The following is a 23,059-nucleotide window of genomic DNA, read 5'->3' as shown; positions in this document are numbered from 1 at the left end:
GTGCCACCTCCAAGCATTTGCATTCTGATGCTTTATTATCCAGAGTTGCCCCGGCATTTGGGCGGGAGAAGGGGAGCAAAAGTGGGAAGCATGCCAATGGAGAGGGAAGTAGAGAGATGAAATGATCATCAGGGAGTTCGGCGGAACCCTGGAGCTCCAGCCTCAGGCTCTCCTCCCCGGAGGTTCTGCGCTCCTCTGACAAATGCACGCACAGTCCATGTCCTGTCCCTCGCTTGGCTTCTTCCGCTTGCTTCTGCAGCCAACGGTGTTGAGCTGGGTGTGAACCATGTAAGTTGTGCTCATTTCAAAGTCGCTTGTGTCCAAAGAGATTCAGAGCAACTCCCTGAGGCACCCGCAGTGTGGATAAAGCCACTATATAAATGGTGAGAGCTGACACTCTGGGACAGCTCAGAATGTCGTCTCAGGGAGTCGTCTTGAACACAGTGAAAGGGTTTTAGGTGTGAATAAGAGTTGAATAAGGGCGTGAACTGGGAGGGTCCTATGCTGGGGCTGTTGGGTGCTCTAGGTCCAGAAATCCTTTCTCCTTTCTTGTCCTTGTGGGGGAACTATGCACAGCTCATGACTGCTTGCTGTCTCTCTGTAGGTCAAACCGTGGTTGCTTATTTGTCTCCCTTTCACCTTGACATTTTGGGGTCTTAGAAGCAGGCGAGGCAGCTTGACGCGGGCAGGAGTAGCTATCATGAGACTGGATGCTCCATCTCTGCTCTTCAGCAGAGCCACCCACTCCCAAGCTATGGACATTTTAAGATATTTAAGGGTGTCTTGGGACGCATGCTCTTTGGCTTCTTTAGTTAGAATATCTGGAGTTTTGGCTTCTTTGGTCAGAATATCTGGGCAAGCTGCTTACCCAGCTCCTCTTAGCCATGGCTAAATTTCACCATTTTAACCACGTACAATTCATTGGTTTTTAGTATTTTAAAGTGGTTTTTAGTATATTCACAATGTTGTGCAACCATCACTACTATCTAATTTCAGAACATTTTCATCACCCCAAAAAGGGATCTCATACCCATCAAGCAGTCACTCCTCATTCCCTCCTCCAGCTCCTGGCGACCACTTATCTACCTTCTGTCTCTGTGGATTTCCCTATTCTGAATATCTCATATAAATGGAATCAGACAATATGTGTGGCCTTTTGTGTCTAGATTCTTTAACTTAGCATGTTTTCAGTGTCCAACTATGTTGTAGCATATATCAGTGCTTGATTCCTTTTTATGGTGGAATAATATTCCATTGTGTGTATATACCACATTTTACTTATTCATTTGATGGACATTTGGGTTATTTGCACTTGTATTTATTTTATTGTTTTTAAAGATTGGCACCTGAGCTAACAACTGTTGCCAATCTTTTTTTTTTTTTTTTTTCTTCTCCCCAAAGCCTCCCAGGACATATTTGTGTATTCTAGTTGTGAGTGCCTCTGGTTGTGCTATGTGGGATGTCGCCTCAGCATGGCTTGATGAGCAGTGCCATGTCCACGCGCAGGATCCGAACTGACAAAACCCTGGGCCGCTGAAGCAGAGAGCGCGAACCTAGCCGCTCGGCCAAGGGGCCGGCTCCTCCTCTTTTTGACGATTATGAATAATGCTAATACGAACATTCAAGTACAAGTCTTTCTGTGGACATATGTTTTCAGTTCTCTTGGGTATATACCTAGGAGTGGAATTGCTAGGTCATATGATAACTCTGTGTTTAATTTTTTGAGGAATTGCCAAACTGTTTTCCACAGTGGTTGCACCATTTTACATTCCCACCAGCAGCGTATGAGGGTCTCATTTCGCCACGTCCTTCCTGACACCTTTGATTATCTCTCTTTGCGATCATAGCTGTCCTAGTGAGTGTGAAGTGGCATCTCATTGTGGTTTTGATTTGCATTTCTCTAATGATTAATGATGCTGAGTATCTTTTCATGTGCTTATTGACCATGTGTATATTTTCTTTGGAGACATGTCTATTCAAATCCTTTGCCCATGTTTTAATTTGTTTGTCTTTTTATTGCTAGAAGTGAGTTCATTTTAATACATCATTGTTCTTTCCTCTACTCCAGCGTGGTGTGACCGGCCTGTGGAGATGGAGGAGCTGGTGGGTCTCTTAAAAGCAGGTTGAGGTCTCTGCCTCTTAGGCCGCTCCTCAGTGTTCTTCAGAGTCTCCTTTTACTTGCCTACCCTTAACAGTTTCTTCCTCCAGAGTTTCTGTTCTTGACTCAATTCTTGTTTTGCTCTCAGTTTCTCCCCAGCTGACCTCATCCACGCCCCTGCATCCATCGCCATATATATGCTGATTACTCCCAAATGCATATATCCAACCCGGACTTCTCTTTGGAGCTCCTTATTTACATATGCAGGTGGAACCTCAACATGTTCAAAACTTATTACATTCCTCTGCCAAGGCTTCTCCTGGACTCCCCAACTGGATGACCGGCAGCGTCATCACCGAGTCAGCCAAGCTGGAAGTCATCTTTGATTCCTTCCTCTTTCTCAGGCTCATCTGCCCTCTTCCTGTCAAGTACTGTCCATTTGCTCTCTTCAGTAGCTCTCTCTATAAGGCGTCCTCAGTTTTTCACTCCCACTCTGACTGCCTTTGTTCAGGTCTTTGTCATTCCAGCTAGACTCCCTAGTTTTGAGTTACTTCCATCCATCTGTCCATCTATCCTCTGCCAGAATGATCCAATTATATCCTTCCCATCTTAAAACCCATCAATAGTTCCTTGTTGCCTGAAAGAAAAACTTCCTACTCCTTCGTGGAGCATACAGGCCCTCCTTCATCTGACCTCTACCTGTCTTTCCAACCTCGTATTCCCCTGCTCGTTTTCCCTTCAGGAGAATTTCTTCAGCCGTAAGGAATTCCTTTGTGTTTCTTGAGTGGGTTGCATTCCCTCAAACCTCCATGCCTTGAATGCCATGCTATTGGCTTGAGTTTTATATATGTGGTGAAGCATAGATTTTCAGGGCTGGATTATGGATCCAATATGGCCCGAATTAACTACTACTATGGATAGAGAACGTGGTGACTGTAGCTCGGATGTGGATTTTGTTCAATTATTTATGTGAAAGAATTTCCAAACTAAATAGAAATTACATTGCATTTTATCGTATTTATAAACAACCTGTGTTGCAAAGGTGGTGGATTCCTTTGGAAAATTTTTGACAATTGCCCCGTTCATGGCTTGTTGTTTCTTTAGCTACTTTCTGAACCAAATACCAGGATACGTCATGTGACAATGACAAGCCTATGGGTATTTTGGGAGTTGATGGGGCAAAATATTTGCTTGGAGCCCTCCACCTCTAACTTCTGGGATGTCTTATAACTTTTTCTGAGGATGTTAGTCCTTAGATAAACTGACTGAAATTGAAAGAGTGATTCCTGGCCCTTTCCAAATAATTTTTTTAAGTTTAATTTAATTTAGCTTATTATTTAGTACTTTCTCCCTCTCTCAGAATTTTACTTAGAAAAATTTCAAGCCTTCTGGACAGTTTCAGGAATAGCGCAATCAACGTCTCTATACTCTTTGCTTAGATTCACCATTTCCTAGCATTTCGCCCCATTAGTTTCTTCTCCCTCCTTCCCTTTTATGCACATGTGTGTGTACTCCCACCCCACCCCCATGCCCCAATGCCCCCCAAATTGTCTTTACAGTTCTGTTTGCATGTTGGTCATAGTATCAAATAGTCTAGAGAAGACAGATGATACATGACGGTGCAGAGAAGTTGCTGGATTCTCCTGTGGGAGGTGATTTACTCTGGTGTAGTTTCCAAATGGATGCAGAAGGTGTGGGCCCTTTCCTAGAACTGGTTAATCCTTTCCTCATGAGGCTGCAAATGTGATCATCTGTCTTATCAGGAAGAGTGAGATTTAGTTTGTAATATACCTTTCTCTTCTGAGTATGTTTTTTGAGCGTCCAGCGAAACTCAGTGCCAAAAGTGGAGCCTTGAGTTCTCGGCTCAGCACTGCCATGGACTGCGCACACTTGCATGATCCTGAGCCAGTTCCTTTCTCTCTCTGAGCCTCAGTTTCTTCAACCATAGAATGAGAGCTTGGACCACCTGCTCTTTCAGTCCCCTCCCCATGCTCACGTCCTATGACCCTGTGATGGCCAGAAAAACGCAGTCCTACGGGAAATTGTCAGAAGATGCTTAATGCACTTGTGAGATGAACCCCGGCAATTTATTGCTGGCTGGGCTTCGGCCAGGACCATGTCTGGTTTATAATGGGGAGTGTTTTTCCCCCCCATGTACAGAGCTACCAGGGCTCTGCCTGCTGAGGTGGGAGGTGGGCTCGATGGGGACGGAGGAAGTGGCAGGAACTCTGACCCCTTTGTGGGAACCTCCCTGCTCCTTCCTTTGAGGTTGCCTGCTTGTTTAGTTTGTAGTTCGCCTCGCTTCCCACGCCCTTTTATAGCTGCTTTTGTTCAAGGATATTGCCACCTCCTTTTTTTTGTTCCTGGCCCACCTCCAGGTTAAATATCTAAGGAGGACAGCAGCAACCTGGAGATATTGAAATGGGTGACTTTAATGGTGGACCAAAACAAGGCTGCACTCTCCTAGGTAGCGTGACAGTCATTCACAGTCCAGGCAGTGTGTTGAGACTGCTCGCCAGAGGGTTCCACGAAGTTCCCACCCACAGAGCCCCGGGCAGGGGTTCTGGACTGGCCATTTTTTCGGTTTAGTTCCCATGGGTAGGTTTGAGAAAGTTCTGGTAAAGGATAAAAGGACGTTGTTGTGGCAGTGTTGAGGAAAGAAACTGGTGAGAGCAGTGTGATTGGGGTTTCATTTATTCATTCAATAAATGTTTATTGAAGACCTACTATGTCATGTCCCTTTACCCAGAAAGGCTTAAATCTGGGAGCTATCATTAATGTGCCAGCCACTGTGCTACGTGCTATAGAAGTGGCAGAAATAATAATTGTCCCACCTCCTCTCCTGACAGTCGTGTGCCAGGAGTGTTGCTACGTGGGTCACATATATTCCACTGAATCCTCCCCAGCACTCTGAGGCGGTGGCTGCCGTGCTCATCCTGCAGGAGAGGAAAGGGAGGTTTAGAGCAGAAAGTTGCTAAAGGTCAGGCAATGGGTAAGAGGCACAGTTGGGATTTGAGTTCAAGTCTGATGTCAAATCCCATCCTCTTAACCTCTGTGCCTCTCGTTCCTCGAAGCTGGCTTATGGACTGATGCCAGTGTGTGATAAAGTTTTCACTGGTCAAAAATATAAGGCTAATAGGACTAGATTTTTAATAAGGCTTACTTTATTTAATTCAGTGGTTCTCAACTGAGACGATTTTGCCCCCAGGAGATGTTTGGCAATGCCTGGAGACATTTGTTGGTTGTCACAACTTGCAAGTACTACTGGCGTTAACAGGAGTAGTGGCCAGAGATGCTGTTAAACATCCTGCAGCGCTCAGAACAGCCCCTCATTCCCCTTCCCCATCCTCATAGCAAAGACTTTTCTGGCCCAAAGTGTCAATAGTGCTAAGGCTGAGGACTCTGATTTAATTTGAAGGATTATCCTTAATCTTAAAATTATGTTATACAGACTTTGGGAGTATATGTTAAATGTCCTTTCTTTTAAGAAACAATGTAGTATGGGGCCAGCCCCGTGGCCGAATGGTTAAAGTCATGCACTCTGCTTCGGTGGCGCAGGGTTTCTCTGGTTTGAATCCTGGGCGCTATGTGGCACTGCTCATCAGGCCATGCTGGGGCGGTGTCCCACATGCCGCAACCAGAAGGACCCACAACTAAAAATATACAACTATGTACCAGAGGGCTTTGGGGAGAAAAAGGAAAAACAAAATCTTTGAAAAAAAGGAAAAAAAGAAACAATGTAGTAGATGGCAGTTGTGTTTTAGATTGTCCTTATTTGGCAAAATAAAAAAAGGTTGGGAATACTACGTTGATTCCTCTAATTTTTTTTCTGTTGTTAAAGATTTCCTGGACTGTGAAATCCAAACATCTAGGAATTATTCTATCCAGGAATTATAAAAAAATACTGTTTATCAAGGATTAAAGAAGGAAAGGGTCTCATGTTGCAAGGAAGGCAATGCCTAAGGTGCCCTTGGGGCTCCTGGGGTTCGATTTACTACCAGACATTCACTGACCACTTAGTGCCTAGTGCTGTGCCAGGCTCTAGGGGAGGGCAAAAGGCATCTTGCCCAGACGAGCCTGCAATCTCCATAGGACAAAAAGTGAACATACGTAAAACAAGCAGGGAGCAAGGAAAGAGCCTGGCAAACGATGGCTAAGTTTAGTCTCTGGTTGATGCTAACATGGCAAACCAAGGAGGTTCTACCAGGAAGAATTTTAGCTTCCTAGTTTGGGTCTACCTTCAAGCAATTTATGTGACCTTAGGCAAGGCACTTAATTTCTCTGGCTCTTGCTTTCTTACTGGTTTTCTGTCTTGGATGAGGCCCCTCAAACTCAGTGAGGAAACTGTCACTGACACCTCCTTTCCCACCTACCTCCAAGGGGGCGCTCAGTCCTGCTGATTCTCTTCTGGAAATGTTTCTAGAGTCTGCCTAGTCTCTTCCTATTCCAGTGCATTCTCCACCCAGCAGCCGCAATAATCCTGCTTAAACATAAATCTGATCGTGTCACCTGCCTCTGCTTAAAGCCCTCAGCGGTTTCCTCATTGCCCACAGGATAAAGTCCACACTCCTTGGCAAGCCTTTCTTGGCTCTCAGGTCTGGGCCCAGCCACCTCTTCTGTCGTGTTTCTCATCCTTTGCCCTTCACCACCGCTCACCCCGCGGTCTGGACACATCTGATGGCTCACTCTTCTCTAAGCAAAACTGCTGACCCACCTCCCTGGCATCGCCTTTCCTCTCTTTTCCACCTGGCAAAATCAGACTGTTCTGTTAAGGTTCGTCTCAGTCATCTCCTCTGGAAGCTGCATCAGATCCTGGGGACAAAGTGCATTTCCCTGTCTCTCTCTCCCCGCTGGACTGGGAACCCGTTGAAGGCGGGGCCTGCAGTTGTCTTTCTCTGTCTCGGAAACGTCATACCCAGCACAGCGCACAGCACATGGTTGGTACTCAACTATTGCTGTGTAGAAAATAAAGGGATAAAGGAGGAGAAGTTTAAAGTGGAGGTAATAATGTTTATCCTTTGTTACCACCCAAGGTTGCTCATGGCACGAACATAAGATAATGTTAATTGAAGAACTGAAAAATGAGAGGGTTCTACAAATGCAAAACAAAGTATTTGTCATTGTATCCAAAAGAAGAGATTGTTAACCTTTGAACCATAGATGAAAAACCTTGGAATTGTCTCCACTATGTCACTATTAATGTGTGTGCACATGTGCTCAGGCACACAGAGCACACACACACACTACTTCTAAAAGTAAAGAGAATGGTTGTTGGGTACTGGGAGTTGGTACACCAATTAGAAAACTCCAGACGGACAGAGTTTTGCAAAATTCAGCAAAAATACGCCTCATTGGTGTAGGAAGCAAACGTGGCATGAATTGTGACTCAGTGGCCTGGACCTGCCTGGAGGCCTCTAGTGACAACTGGTCCTTTTTTTCCCCAGAACCAGGGCTGAGTGAGCGAGCAGCCACAGGAGGGAGGCGCTTGGTTTCCTTTTTCCTTTGTTCCCCGTTTTCTTTCTCCTCTTTCTGATTCCTGTTTTCTGAATATTGTGTGCCCCAATCACCCAAATTGAAGATGGTACATCAGAGAAAGAAGCAGCAAAGAAATGGAAAGAGAGGTCTGGACTGTGCAGCAGTTTGCAAACACTATTGCACTATCTTTTATTATCCATGTCTGTGGCTATACCTCATTCCCAGCTCCGCTCCAGGACTGGAAGCCCATCGAGGGCAGGTCTTTTCCTTGTATACTTCTGTGCCCTCTGCAGGTGCCTCACACCATGGTAGGTGTACATGAATGTTTGCTGAATGAATGAATGAGCTCACCGGGGAAGAACGAAGTTTACCTCTTGCACCAATTCCTTGGTGCATCATGTCTCTCTCTTGTTTTTCGTATTTTCTGAAAGGACAGATTCTTCTTTCTTTCACCCAGATCAGGATAGAGGCAATTTTCTTTGCCACTCCCTCTGGGCAACCCTCACTGTCAGCCCACCTGTTTGATTCTCCTCCAGACACCACCTGAGGACTCAGAGGCATTGCATCTTGGGGCTGGCTCCCTTGACTTCTCAGAGCCCCAAAGGTTGCCCTGTCACAGAAAGGGGGAGCGAGGAGCGGTCAGAGTGCAGGGAGGAGGCCTCAGGATTAATTGGCTAAACTTCATTACAAAGGCTGGTCTTATTGTTTACAGGCCATTAAAAGCCACTATCATCTTCCCAGGCTGGGCAGACAGCCGCTAGCTGCTTAGATGCATGTCTTAGGGAGATAAGGAAAATTTATCCCTTGTTTTGACTTCAGAATTTCTTCTTGGGTTATTATTTGATGCACTATTCAACTTTCTCTCCGAACGTTCCTGGTCTCAGACAACTTTTTCAAGTCGTTGCCAGGCAAGCTTCAGATTAGAAGCCTATGATTTTGGAGCTGGAGGAGACCGGAGATAAATGACTGTCCCTGACTTAGCCCCTCCATCTCCCCACACCCCACTTCCTCCCCCGTGGCAGAGCAGTTCCTGGACACACCAGCTTCTCAAGTGTTTGCACTTAGCGATCTCTGAGAAGGGCAGCCTTTTCTTATGAGGTTCAGCAAACCCTCCCACCTCCAGGACCACATCTGCTCCGCTGAGAAGACTTCCTAGAGCTCTCTCCCACCCAGGTACCAGCTTCTGACTCAGCATCCGCAGAGGACTGTACACGTAGATGAACGGGTTATCTTAACTCCGCCATCTTCTGTGATAGGTATATCTAGGGGTCCCCTGGGTCGGCTGGCAGAGCCCTTGAGGGCCCTCTCCCACATCCCAGACAATCTGTCTCCCCCAGGGGACTTCTTGAGGGTGTGACTTTCCATCTGGACAGATATAGGCTGCGCCTACCTTGCAGTGGTCAGGTTTTTGCTCAGTGATCCTGTGGGATCTTCTATGTCCTGCACCTGAAAAGAAACCCTCATACTGGATACTGAAGCTTACTTTTTAGCTAATTGATTAAAGAGTTTGAGTGTGCTCTGCCAGAGAGAGAGTGAACCAGCTTGGCAGATATCGGGCGCTCACATGTTTGTTGAACAAATGAATGAATGGACGTAGGAATAAGCCAATACCAGGTCACTCCTTATAGGTCTGTATGTTTAATTCAGTAAGTATTTACTGAGTGTCTGCTCTGGAAAAGTTGGTGCTAGGGGGTCAAAAAGATGCGTAAGACCTGGTTCTTGACGTTTGAGAGTTTATATCTAGAGAGGAGTAAGATTAAGGATCGGACGAGTCAGGTAAGCACACATGGAAATAGAGCTACAAGCAACTTGTTGAAGGAGCATAAAGGGCAATGGATTAATTCTGAACGAGGGATCAGGAGAGCTCTGGGAGGAGATGGTTTTAAAGGATTTCAGTGAACAGGGAAGATAAAGAAAGGAGATCCAGACTGGTGAACAGCTAGGGCAGAAGTCTGCAGACATGAAAGTGCCCTCAGCTTGCCACAGACCAGCCCTGGCAGCCCCAGGTCAAAGCCACAGCTCTCTTCAGCCACCGTGGCTCCAAATCCATCTCGGACAACACCAAATCATCCTAGGAATTCTTTCCGGGCGTCTGACCCCAGTGCAAGTCTCCAGGCAGACATTCCTTTTCTCCAGACTTTGCTGGGGCCCCGTGTTGCCGGATTTTGCGTTTTGGAGGTACGTAGGACAAACTCAGGGATGTCCTCGAGTTGGTGAAGGTGGATAAGCTCCCAGGACCAGATCCCTCAGTTTCTATGAGACATTTCTTTGCCCCATCCTCAGCCGTCCTCATGGCCAAGACAAGGACCACCCCCTTCTGAGGCTTTGCTCATGCTGTTCCCTCTCCAGGAAGGCTTTCCTCCTATTTCTGTTTGTCCAAATGTGTCCACCCTTCCCAAGGTCCCAGCCTCCTTTTGGAAGGAAGCAAACCCTTTTCTGAGCTCTCAAAGCTTACCACCTGCTGAGGACAGGGTTGGAGATCGGCCCCTCCCTGTCTCTCAAATTCATGTGCTGGTTGGTTGTCCCAGAAATGCAGGAAAGAATGGAGCTTCCTACTCACCCAGTTTTATTACAAACGAGTATCTAGGGTCAACGTGATTTTAACACGTTAAAAAACTCATAGCAAATCCCCCGACTTTTCATGTTCTCAAGATAACTGCTTAGTTACATTTCAGGGAGTGGGAGGAAGCCAAGAAAGAGAATTCTTAATCTTGGGGAGCAGGATTGAGTGCAGAGATGTCTTGGAAATGGAAGGTTCCCTTGGCTCCTTGCTACAGCTGCGCCGCAGCCCATATATAGCTGTGGGTGAGCTCCCCCTCTTCGCGTTGCTTATCTCTGCCTCACATTCACAGACTCACCAGCCTGGAGTCTCTCTGGATGTTGGCCAAGCCAGTTGGGAATGCATAACAGCTGAGATATGGGATGGGGCGAGCCCACCATGTCCTTGCCTGCTGTGAAGGTCTCTCTTCTCCCCTCTTTCTCCCCCTTCCAGCCTTTTCTCTGGCATTGGGAGCTAATCTTTATGGTCCCACCTCTCTAATCTTTGAAAGAAGGGAGATCCAGATTCTACATTTGCAGGTGGCTGTGTTAATAATTATGAACACCCCTTGGAGAATGGGAGGGAGGTTTGGGTGAGCAGATTTAGACAAATAGGGTTTAGTTGGCTGCCATTTTGAAACCTCAGTGAAAGGGTCTTGTGAGCTCCTCCCCCACACTCCCAGTTCACTTGTTTTTTATGACCAAGATTTTGGTTTTGCTTTAGTGTCCCTCCGTTTTGCTTTTTGTCCTGGCAGAAAGAGGAATGAGCAAAAGAAAGGCCTCTGGAAAGAAGATTCTAGACTGATGGAGCAAGGGCTGCTGGGAAATTTGGTGAGGTGTTGGGGGTCTGGAGCCTGCACTGGAGGTGTGGAGGAGGCAGATGGTGCAGGATCCTGCTGTTAGTGCTCTTGCTCTGGGAGCATCTCTGTTTTGGGTGCACAGCTGGGCACCCTTTAGAATCTCTGGTCGTTGATAGATCTACAGAACGGTTGTGAAAACCATAGCTTCCTTTTTTGAAGATGTCTTGGGCACTGACAGAATGGATAGTTTCCATTCCACAGACAAAAGCTGAGTCACTAGCTAGAGTTATCAGGGGTTTTCTGGTATGTTCTTTGCTTCCAGTGCTTTTAACTCAACACCAAGGGATCAGGGCAATGGCTCAGTCCCCCTTAGGTGGGTGGGGGCAATACTGATGCGTGGGATTGTAATAAAGTTGGATGCCTTTGCTTGTTGTTTTACATTTTGAGTTAAATGTATGCGTATGTGTGTGAGTGTGTATGCGTGTGAGTGTGTGTCTGAAGCATTTGCACCAAGCTACAGGCATGGGAGCGGGGTAGGCGACGAGTTGGTTATGGGACAAGATGTGGGCGATGTTTGTTTCCAGGATGGTTGGTTTGGTCTTTGTGAACCTTACCATTTTTTGTTTGATTTCATGTTAATATTTCTCCCTGTATTCGTCTGCCAGGGCTGTTGTAATGAAGTACCTCCAATGGAGGGGCTTAAACAGCAGAAATGCATTGCCTCACAGCTCTGGAGGCCAGAGCTCCAGGATGAAGGTGTCCGTGGGGTTGGTTCCTTCTGAGGACTGTGAGGGAGAGCTGTTCAAACCTCTCTCAGCTTCTGGTGGTTTGCTGGCAAGCTTTGGTGTTCCTTGGCTCGTAGAAGCATCATCTGGATCTCTGCCTTCATCTTCACAGGGTGCTCTCCCTATGTGTTTGCCTGTGTCCAAATTTCCCCATTTTATAGGGCCCCAGTCACATTGGATTAGGGCCCACCCTAATGACCTCATTTTAACGAATTAGATCTGCAATGACCCTATTTCTGAATAAGATCACATTCTGACATACGGGGGGTTAGGACTTCGACATATGAATTTTGAGGGAACATAATTCAATCCATAACATTCTCCTTCCTTCTTCTAAAATAAGTGTTTTTTTTTGGGGGGGGCGGCGCAGTTATTTTTTGAAAAAGAAAGACCTCTATGTGGTAAAAATTCAAACACTGCAGAAGAATAAACCAGGAGAGAAAAGTAAATCTAGGTGTCCCTTCCACCCCTGTTCCCCCACCTTGGACCTAGTTGTCCAATACAGAGCCAACCACTGCTATGCATTTTGTTTCTGCCCTATTCTTTCTGGAGCATTGATGTATAGCTATCCTTTTATTTTTGTCTCCCTTCAAATAGTTGCATTCCAAAGCACTCTTCTTCACTTTGCTTTTTCAATGTAACAATATATCTCAGAGATTATTCTGTATCAATAGGTATACGTCTGTCCTATTTTTAACAGATGCACAGTATGTCATTGTGTGGATATACCGCAATTTACTTAACTCCACCTCTCTTGGTAGACATTTAGGTGATTTCCAATCTTTGCTGTAATGAAAAAATCAATACATCTCACTCCTTCCTAAATTCTTATATAGTACATAAATTGAGTATATTTAAGAAGCATTTGTGAAGTTCCTAACATGGACAAATATTTGATATTTCATCATATTCATGTATCCATATTTACTCAGCCCAGTGGCTTGTCCTAAGTCAGTAGAAAATTCTTGCATATCGATTTCTAGTTTTGATTGCTCATCTTTGGTTATTCTTTAGCATAAGTTCGTAGAAGTAGGTCAAATAATCTGGAAATTGTACAGGCTCTGGACCCCTGTTGCCAAATTGTGTTTCAGAAATGTACGAATTTATATTTTCACCAGCAGAATGCCCATCTTGCCTTACAATACTAGCATTATTATTGAGACAGACAAACAAACAAGTTAGCTAATTTGGTGTGTGAAATATGGCATTTCATTATTTCAATGTTTTTACTTGTTTATTAGCTATTCTTATTTTGTGGCTTGTCTGTGTCCTTTGACCTTTTATCTATTAAGGTCTTAATATTTTTTATATCAATTGTGTGGGCACTTTCTATATTGAGGATATTGATTTGTTATATCTGTCACATATGTGGCAGATATTTTCACCAGTTTGTGGTTTGACTTTTAAAAAGTTCTTTTTAAACCAACTTTATTGTGGTATAATTTGCCTACAATAAAATGTACTTGTTTTAAGTATATAGTTCTATGAGTTTTGACAAATGTGTATACTTATGCAACCACAACTACAACAGAATATTTCTATCATCCCCAAAAGTTGCCTGTGTTTCTTTGCAGTCCGCCCCATCTCTGACCCAAGGCAACCACTGATCTACTTTCTGTCACTGTAATCAGTTTTGCTGATTCTAAAACTTCATATAAATAGAATCACACAGTATGTATTCTTTTGAATATAGCTTATGTTACTCAGCCATTTTTAAAAAAGATTTATCCATGTTATTGTATATAGTAGTAGTTTGTTCCTTTTTATTTCTGAGAGTATTCCATTATATAAATATACCAACATTTTTTTATCCATTCCCGAGTTGATTGACATTTGCGTTGATGCCAGTTTTTGGCTATTATGAATGAAGCTGCTATGAGTATCTGTGTATGTGTCTTTTTGTGGACATAATTTTCCCCCCATCTCTTGAGTAAATGCTTAGAAATGAAACAGCCCAGTCATAGAGCAAGCCCATGTTTCTTTATAAGCAACTGCCATACTCTTTTCCAAAGTGGTTGCACAATTTTATTTCCCCATCAGCAACGTATGAGCATTTGGTTGCTATGCATCTTCATCAGCACTTAATATTATTAATCTTATTAACATTAGCTATTTAGTGGGTGTGATATCTCGTAGTATTTGTTTGCATTTTCCTGATGACTAATGATACTAAGCATATTTTCATGTATTTGTTGGCTGTCCGTTTGTGCTCTTTTGTGAAGTGTGTTCAAATCTTGGCCCATTTTTAGAAAAGCTGGATTGTTTGTCTTATTACTAAGTTGCCAGTGTTCTTTATATATTCTGGATCTGGTCCTTTGTCACATATAGGTACTCGGAACACTTTTTCTCAGTCTGTGTTTGGCCTATTCATCTTCTTAACAATGTCTTTTTATTTATTGAGGTGAAATATATGTGACATAAAAGATGCCATTTTACTCGTGTTAAGTGTACGATTCATTGACATTAATTACACTCACACTGTGGTGCAACTGTTACTCCTGTCTTTAACAGACTCTGGAAGAGCAGAAAATTTTAGTTTTGGTGAAGTCCAAATTATTCTTTTCCTTTTGTGGTTCTTGCTTTTTGTGTCCTAAGAATCTTTACCTACACCAAAGTCATGAGGATTTTTCCCTGTTTTCTCTTGGAAGTTTTTAAATTTTAGCGCTTACTTTAATCCTATGATCGATTTGGAGTTATTTTTTGTGAATTATGTGAAGTCAAGTTTGAGCTTTATTTATTTTTAATACAAACCCAGTTAAAATAAGTAAAAATAAGTAGATGTTAACTATGATTCCTTTTTGTTAACCTCTGACTTATTTCATTGCTATTTAGCTTGGAACCCGCGCCACCCCCCCACCCCCCACCCTCCCTTCAGCTATCAGAGAGAGAGTCAGTCACCTGTGTAATTTACTGGAGTCTCTTTTAGTTAGTGTTTCTTTTTTTTGTTTTAAACCTCAGTTCTTTGATTCACTTGGAATCTGTTTAGGTTTATGTTAAGAGTTGAGGGACTAATTTGATTCCCCCACCGATAGTTAATTGAATAGTGGGCCAGGGAGTTCCCAGGGGTGACATAAGATGGGAAGAGGGTAGAGCTTTTGAGAAATGGAGACCACTTGGGTTTGCCTGGGGAGGAGTTGTGACAAGCCAGAGAGGCTGGCGGGGGCAGCCTGTGGAGGACCCCTGGACTCCGTCCACTTGGGGGTCATGAGCCACTGAGAACTATCATGGGAGGGTTGCTCTAGCATCGTGTAGGTTGGTTCTGATTGGGGAGAGACCAGAGGAATGAGGACTGAAAGTGGGTACTAGCAATTTCTAGCTTTAAAGAGGGATTGATTGCGACAGCGACGATGGGATGTGGATGGCGGGCGGGGAGTTCCCAGTTCTTGATTTCAGCAAGGGTGCAGCTAGAAGGAGGAATTAGATTGATCTTGAGATTCAAATTGAGGTGTTGAGTAGAACTTCTCTGCTTTAACCAGAAATAAAGAAGGCAGGAGGAGAAACTGGCTTTCAGGGGGAATAAAAGAAACTTTAAAAAGAAACTTTTAGAGAAAATTTGTGACATTCCTTGAGCGCATAATCAGAACAGTTGCCTGTATTTTGGACATCTTAAAGTTTCCAAAGTGCTTTTCTGTGCTTCTTCCTTTTTAAATGTTTTCATTCGCGCGTGGTGTGATAGGCAGGGCAGACATCACCCCACTTCCCGTCCTGGAGATGAGGAAGGTGAGGCCCAGCCAGGTTGGGGGGCTGGCCCCGGTTCTGTCCTCTGAGTGACAGGCACTTGTGGTCCAGGGAGGAGGAAACCCGGAGTAAGCTCTGATTTGGCTTCCACCCACTTGCTGTGTGAGTGTGGCCAGCCTGCTCGCACACTCATCAGTACCTCAGCTTTCTTGTCTGTTAAATGGGGTCGATAATATCTGCACCCTTAGCCTCACACAGCGGGGAAGGCCAAAGAAAAGAACCTAAGTCAAAGAGTGCTGACCAATATAAAGCAGGAGGCAAATATTCATCCCATTAAGCCAATAGTTTCATCAAACCGGGCCTGGGAATTGGCCGGTCCTGGGGCGGGGAGATGGAGAGAGCCAGGGTCATCCGATGCCGCAGGCTGCGTTGCTGATGAGGTGTACAGAGGCAGCAGCCATCTCCCATGGAGTGTGGAGGGGTGCAGGGCTCTGAGACATGGTCACAATGCCCATCCAGCCTTCAAAGTTAAGGTGGGGACATCTGAGGGCTCACCGTACCGGGAGAAACTCTGCATTTGGATTCAGAGGCCTTGGGTTTAAACCTGGTTTCATCATGTCCTAGACCTGGGGTGAGATACTTGGTCTCTCTGAGTCTCAGTTTCTTCACTTTTGAAATGTCACGTGATACACCCTGGAACCACAGAACTACTTGTAAGTTCCACAAGCTCACCATGCCTCGGTGCCTTAGGTCAGACACCTCCTTTAAGCAGAGATTAAGAGATTGGAAGATGCTACACTGCTGGCTTTGAGGAAGGGACATGAGCCAAGGAATGCAGGTGGTCTCTAGAGGCTGAAAAAGATATGAAACAGATTTTCTCCTTAGACCCTCCAGAAGGAACCAGTCCTGCTGACACCTTGACATTAGCCCAGTGACACTGACCTTGGACCTCTGATCTCCAGAACTATTAGATAATAAATTCGTGGTGTTTTAAGCCACTAAGTTTGTGGTAATTCGTTGTAGCAGCAATAAGAAACTAATACAAGGCACTTAAGGCTCGCCCCTGTTACTGCATGGATGGATGGCTTCCATTGTATGGCTGTATCACAACTTGCATATTCATTTACCAATTGATGAACCTTTGGGTTGTTTCCAAGTTTGGGCCATTATGAATAAAGCTGCTATGAACATTCATATATATAGGTCTTTGTGTGGACATATGTTTTCATTTCTCTTGGGCAAATGCCTAGGAGTGGGATTGCCGGGTCATAAGTGTATATTTAACTTTATAAGAAACTGCCAAAGTGCTTTCCAAAGTGGGTGTACCATTTAGGAATCTCACCAGCAGTGCGTGAGAGAGCCAGTTATGCTATATCTTTGCCAGGGCTTGGCATTGTCAGTCTTTTTAATTTTAGCCATTATAATAGATGTTTAGTGGTATCTCATTGTGATTTTAATTGCATTTTCCTGATGACTAATGATGTTGAACATTTTTTCACAGGCTTCTTGGCCATCTGTATTACTTCTTTTGTGAAATGTCTGTTCAGTTCTTTTGGCCATTTAAAAAAATTGGGTCATTGTCTGATTATTGAGTTTTAAGAATTCTCTATGTATTCTGATTACATGTCCTTTATCAGATATATGTTTTGCAAATATTTTCTCCCAGTCTTGGCTTGTTTTTATTTTCATTTTAGCGCCTTTCAAAGAGCAGACGTTTTAAGTTTTGATCAAGTCCAGTATTCAATCGTTTCTTTTAGGGCTTGTGCTCTCTGTATCCTAAGAAATCTTTGCTTAACCCAAAGTCACAAAGATTTTCTTCCAAGTTTTCTTCTCAAAATTTTACAGTTTCGCTCTTGCATTTAGCTGTATGATCCATTTTGAGTTAATTTTTGTAGAGGGTGTGAGGTAAGGGTTAAGGTTTCTAAAATGAAAAAAAATCTTTTTGCAACGTCTTTGACTGGTGTGGGTATCAGGTTAACGCTGGCCTCACAACGTGAATTAGCCTTGTGCTCGGAGCCTTGTGCCTCCTTGCCGCAGGGAATAGAAAGGTAAGATGCAAACCCTGCCGGATCGCACACACAAACACACCCCAAGGATGGTGAAGGCAGAGTTTGATGAGCTCCGTGAGAGAAGTCCAGATGAAATACTGTTGGCATTCAAAGAAGAGAGAGGCCATGGGAAGCCTCAGAAAAGGCTTCCTGAAGGCAGTGACGCTCAAAAAGGGCTTGGGTAGGGGTGCAACATTGCTCACTCTGGGGCCCTGTTCCAATGCTAAGGTATTGAATGGTGCTTCCTTCAGGGCACATGCAATAGAACAAAGATGGCGCTCACCTGGAGTTGTAAAACGGCGGCCCTGCTAAAATAAGTCTACCAGCCGAGAGGCTATTAGTTGGTGGAGATGGGGGAAGGGAGGTGGGGTGGGCAGGTGTCCGTGATTCCAGGGGGTTCTATGAAACTCGAGACTGGTCGTTTTATAGCGGGATGCTTTTGTCTGCTCAGCTTTTTAATTAAACTCCCACTGATCTGCATCCTCTGCCCATCGACTCTGGTGCTGGAGGGCCCCAGAGAGGAAGGAGGGGCACCAGCCCTGGTGGAGCCCCCTTGGCTCTGTGCTCCGCACCCTACATGCGTGATCTCATTCGTCCTCCCACCAAATCTACAGTCGCAGCTTCATTATTTCCATTTCTGCAGATTACAAAATGAGACTCAGAAAGGTGAAATGCTTGCCCAGGGTCAGCCGCTAGCGAGTAGCAGAGTTGAGGTTGCCGGCCGGCCCCCCGGCGCCCTTCGCCCCTGCAGCCCTCTCTCCCACTGCTCTGAGAAAACTTAATATCTGAGGAAGGCAGGCCTGCGGACAGGAAAGGAATGGGTGCCAGGGGGAGGTCAGGACTAGATATTTGTGAGTGGGTTTGTTCTGATTTAGCAGAAACACTCTCAGGGCTGTGGGCCGGGCTGCGGCTGACTGGCTGCGTGGTCAGGGTTTGCAAAGCTTCCAAAGATGCTTTTGCTAGAAGGGCTTTAAAAGCTGCAGGCTCTCAGCAGTTTCTATCAGTTGGGATTTTTCCCCTCCAGATGGAATCCTGTCAGGATTTTACTGGCTTGTATGCTCCCAGAATGACCCCACCTCTCCCTCACCTGGGCAGCGCGCTCGGCACTCAACCACGTCCTGCCACCAAATGACTCCCCGGGAAAGAATTCCTTACCAGCTCTATCTTTTGGCCCCAACACCTCCTCTTAACTCTCAAAACCCTCTCGTTTGTCCAAGAAGTGTGGAGTCATCAGGGACAAAGGAACGCCAGGACCTTGTTTTGATCCCAGATTTGGGGGTTTGCTCCTTTCCTGGTCTCATGTTTTTAAAGGAGCCCCTGAATGACAAGAGTACCTTGGAGAAGCTCATGCTGCGAGGAGCTCAAGGGTGTCTGGAAATCAGGACACCCTGTATGAAGGTTCCCATTATCTCCAAACCTATTCCAATCCCCCACCCACTTGGAGTGCCCTTCTCCTCAGACCCTTGCAGGGCGTCTTGACTGCTCGCCTCTGGGCATTTGGCTTCTTGTCCTTTGTTTGGTCACCATGGGCCCTGCCCCTGCCAACTCAGAGGCAAACAGAGATAGGCCAGACCCTTGGCTGCCCAGCCTGGGCACAGCATGACACTGTGCTCTGCGTCAGCAGAAAAAGCCTCCACCATAACTTGCATTCTAGAGGCCTCTTCCCCAGGCTGCAAGGCCTCTGTGCCCGGCCAGCCCTGCCCACCAGGCCGAGTGCCCTCTCTGCCCGCCAGCAGCGCTCCAGGAATCCTCCAGTGCAGCTCGGGTGGCTCTCAGTGACTTCATGGGAAGCATTCTGGGTTGGTTCTCTTTGCCTCCACCTCCTTCCGGGACTTGCCAAGGATGATGCCTCCAAGCCCCTCCCAGCTCCCAAAATACCAGCGCTGCCTCCTGGCCCTGCCAGAAAATGCTTAGCACATTAGCGGGTTTAGCCGCCACAGTTGTAGCCACTTGGGAGGCTGCAGAGGCACATAGATTTCATTCTGGAATTCTTTTCAGCTGCTCGCTATTTTGACAACACTGGGCGGCACCGTTACCCGGAACCTGCCTGGCCTGGGAGACAGGAGTGGCTGGGGCCTGGAGTGGGGGTAGGGAGAAGGCAAGGGGGGGTGGTAGGCACACATCAGTGAGCCAGGGACCGTGAGAGAGGTGGGTGGAGGGCACCAGTCTCTATTCTCCCTGGCAGGCCTGCCTTCTTGCCTTCTGGAGCTTCCTTGGAACAGATCTTGGATACTAGCAACTTATTTCCAGTTGCCTCAGTGCTGTGGCTTCTGCTAGCAGGGGAGGCAAGGGGCTCTGAGACTTCCAGAGAAGCAGCAAGACAGAGTGAAAGAAAACAGCCCCACCGAGCCTCTTCTCTGACTCAGAAGACCTTGCTGCTGTTGCTTCCCTGCCACTTATAGCTCGTGCTCTGGGGCAAGTCATCACTCTCCAGAACTCACTGTTCTCATCTGCAGAACGGGGGGAATCCCATGACCCCCGCCCCCCCCATATAAGGTCAGGGGATCAAAAGAGACTCTGCATGTGAAAGTGTTTTATAAACTGTAAAGTGACAAACATTTGCATTCCTGTGAGCTCCTGGATGGCAGGGACTATATCTTATCTTTGAATTCTTGCTTGATGTCTGGTTTGTTGAATAGGAAGTAAATATGGTGACTTTCTGGAAGTTTCTGGTTTGTGCATTGATCAGTGTGGTGAAGAAAAGCAAGCCCATGGGTATATTAGTTTGTTAGGGCTGCTGTAACAAAATGCCAGACTTAAACAGCAGAAATCTGTTGCTTCCTGGTTCCGAAGTCTGGAAGTGCGAGATCAAGGTGTCGGTGGGGTTGGTTCCTTCTGAGGATTGTGAGGAGAATATGTTCAAGCCTCTCTTAGCTTCTGGTGCTTTGCTGGCAACCTTTGGTGTTCCTTGTCTTGTAGAAGTATCACCCCGATCTCTGCCTTCATGTTCACATGGTGTTCTCCCTGTGTGTGTGTGTCTTTGTGTCCAAATTCCCCTTTCTTATAAGGGCACCAGATATATTGGGTCATGGCCCACCCTAATAGCCTCATCTTAACTAGTTACATCTGCAATGATCCTGTTTCCAGACATTGTGGGCAGGGGTCTTCTGAGCCCAGGGGCCAGCTGAAGATAGGGAAGACCAAGGCAGTGTGCCAGGCCTGGCTGGGAAAAGAGTTCTTCTGATGCAGAGGCAGGCGGTTGCTGGGTGAGGACCCCCATGTTCGACTACCATTCTTGGATTTTGGAGGGCCTTTGTCTCCTAGAGTTAGTTTTATTTTTTCCTTTCTGAGTAGCTGCTGTTCAATAGAATCACTCCACTTGTGTTTTAGACCCAAAGGCGGTACCTGTTCTTAACGCTTCACACCCCTTCATTTTCATGCTCCTCTTTTCCTGCAATGCCCTAACCCCAAATACGAAATGGAGGACTCACCCTCCATTTCAGCTCTGCAGCTCGGGGGCACAGTGGCCCATGTGGGATGCCGCTGGGGTGAAAGTGGGTCAGATTCTCTTCTCCTCTCCCTCTTCCTTTTTGTTCCACAGCACAGTCTCCTTCCAGGGCATATCTCTGATGGAGGAACCCCTATCCTGTGGGACCCCCTCTGCCCTGGGTGCTTGCACATCAGTAAGCGTGTTTGGAGTTGGCGGGGTCCAGAGTGTGTATTCCTGGGCCAAGGTGCTGCTGCCGGTCCTGAGGGCACAGGGATACCTTGGTGCCCCTGCCTTCTGCGTTGGAGGCTTCACTGCTCTCGATTTGAGACATGCCCCAATTTAGGAAGGGGCTGACATGGAAGAAGGCATTTATAAAAGTCACCCCCTCAATAATAAGAGGGAATCTACTGAATTCCTACCATGGACCAGCACAATGCTAGGTGCTTTTCATCCTTTTGCTTATTTATTCCTCTCAATCACCCTAAGCAGCAGCTACTTTCGTTATCCTTATTTTGCAGATGGGCAGTTGAGGTTTTTGAAAGGAAATAAAGGAAATGTAAACTGCCCAAAGTCACTCAGTTAGTGAGGGACTTAGACACTGGTTTCTAGAAGCTCAAGTTTACTCTCTTATCCACAGGGTACCTCACAGGGTGGACAATGGTCCACTTGCATCCGAGTTACCTGGAGAGCTGAGGGAAAAGTCAGATTCTGATCTCCACTCTGATCATTGAATCAGAAGAGAGTTGGGTGGGGCCGGAATCTACATTCCAAAGGAGCTCCCCAGTGACCCCTGTACACGCAGAGGGCTGGGAGCCACCGCCCACGGGACTGCTTCCTCCCCAGGGCCTGCTTCCCTTCCTGTTCCACCCAGGCTGCCGAGAACCTGCCACTCACCCCAGACCGGGCTCTGAAATGTGGGGTATGTGTGCTCTGCAGCCCCGTGTCCTCTCTCTCTCTGGTGCAGAGTGGCCCCGATGTTCTGGTGGAGGGAGGGCAATTGGCTTCTGTGGCCTGCGTTGACCCGCTGGCTTCTTACCCTTTCTGGAGTCCCCCATGTACTTCCCCTGCTCCACTCTGCCCCAAGTCCTGGGTGGAGGGACCAGGTCTGGTGTTGTGAGGCAGTAGCTGGGGCAGGGCTGGGCCGGCTGGAGCCCTGTTTGGTGATGATGCTAAAGTTTCCCCGTGACTGAAAGGGAGTGAATATTCCAGAATGAAATCTTCGAGTGCCCCTGGCAGAAGTACCGGGTTCTCCCTGAGGGCGTCTGTCTCCCTCTGCACTCATTCTGCCTTCCTTGCGGCTCTTCACTCTCCTGTCCCTACAGCTGCATTTGCACCCTCTCATCAGAAAAAAGCACCACCTCCAAAAAACGGACACCCCTCCCCCCCAAAACAGTAAGTTCCAGCAACTTAAAAAAGAATCTGAAGGAAGAAGCGCTGTTGTCCTATTTGCTGACTGGGCAACCATTCCTCGCTCACTCCTAAGCTTTAAGTTCTCGCCTGTGGAGCCCCTGCCGCGTCTCCTTTCCTGAGGTGTACAAGCACGTCATGCAGAGTTTTGTCTTCACAGGCTCTTAGGATTCCTAGCACATTGGAGCTGGAAGTTAAGCCTCATAAAGGCAGAACCTGCTTCTAGATCCCCAGAGTCTAGAAGGGTGTCTGACCTGTAGTAGGGACTCAGTGCGCAGTTCTTGACTGAACGAATATCGGAGCTGAAAGGCGGTGCCAAGTTAGGCTTGTCCAGTAGAACCAGATGCGCAAACAGAGGCTCAGAGAGGTGAAATCACTTGCCTGAGTTTGCACAGCAAGTAGGTGGTGTGGTTGGGGCTGGAACCCAAATCAACAGGATTGTTCCTGAACTCCCAACAGTATCAAAATTTAAGTCATGGCTTCCAAAACATACGTCCTATCAGCCCAGAGACCTCTGGCTAGTTCCCTTGTGGGAGAAGCTGCTTGGACCCTTCTCTCTTTCTGGGTTCAAGACCTCAGGGATCTGGATGCAAGCAAAAAGCTTCTGGGAGGGTTTTTTTCCCCCTCCTGGAATAGACAGCATCCCTGAAAATGCCAGCTTGGATTTCCAGGCGGACATTCTAAACACTACCTCATCCTGAAAGTAAATGATGAACTATTTTCACACACTATTAAAATTTTAATTTGGAAAACTCCGCTCCTTGGAATGCAAAATTCGCCAGGCACTTTAAATCCTGCAG

At 46.3% G+C, this 23,059-nt stretch overlaps 1 protein-coding gene across 9 annotated transcripts in view; it reads left to right on the top strand.

The window, feature by feature from the left end:
- DPF3 (double PHD fingers 3) overlaps positions 1 to 23,059 on the top strand; it is a 252,853-nt gene that overhangs the window by 44,009 nt on the left and 185,785 nt on the right. The window contains exon 1 of one of the 9 annotated variants that reach the window (XM_070513946.1): positions 21,750 to 21,771. The exons of the other annotated variants lie outside the window; for them this stretch is intronic. The gene's annotated coding sequence lies outside the window, so the exon portion shown is untranslated. Of the gene's footprint in view, positions 1 to 21,749; positions 21,772 to 23,059 lie in introns of those variants that run through there. 9 annotated transcript variants of the gene reach the window in all.

This window comes from Equus asinus, chromosome 7, assembly GCF_041296235.1.
Source record: "Equus asinus isolate D_3611 breed Donkey chromosome 7, EquAss-T2T_v2, whole genome shotgun sequence".
Lineage (NCBI taxonomy): Eukaryota > Metazoa > Chordata > Mammalia > Perissodactyla > Equidae > Equus > Equus asinus.
This window is presented reverse-complemented; position numbering and strand designations above follow the sequence as displayed.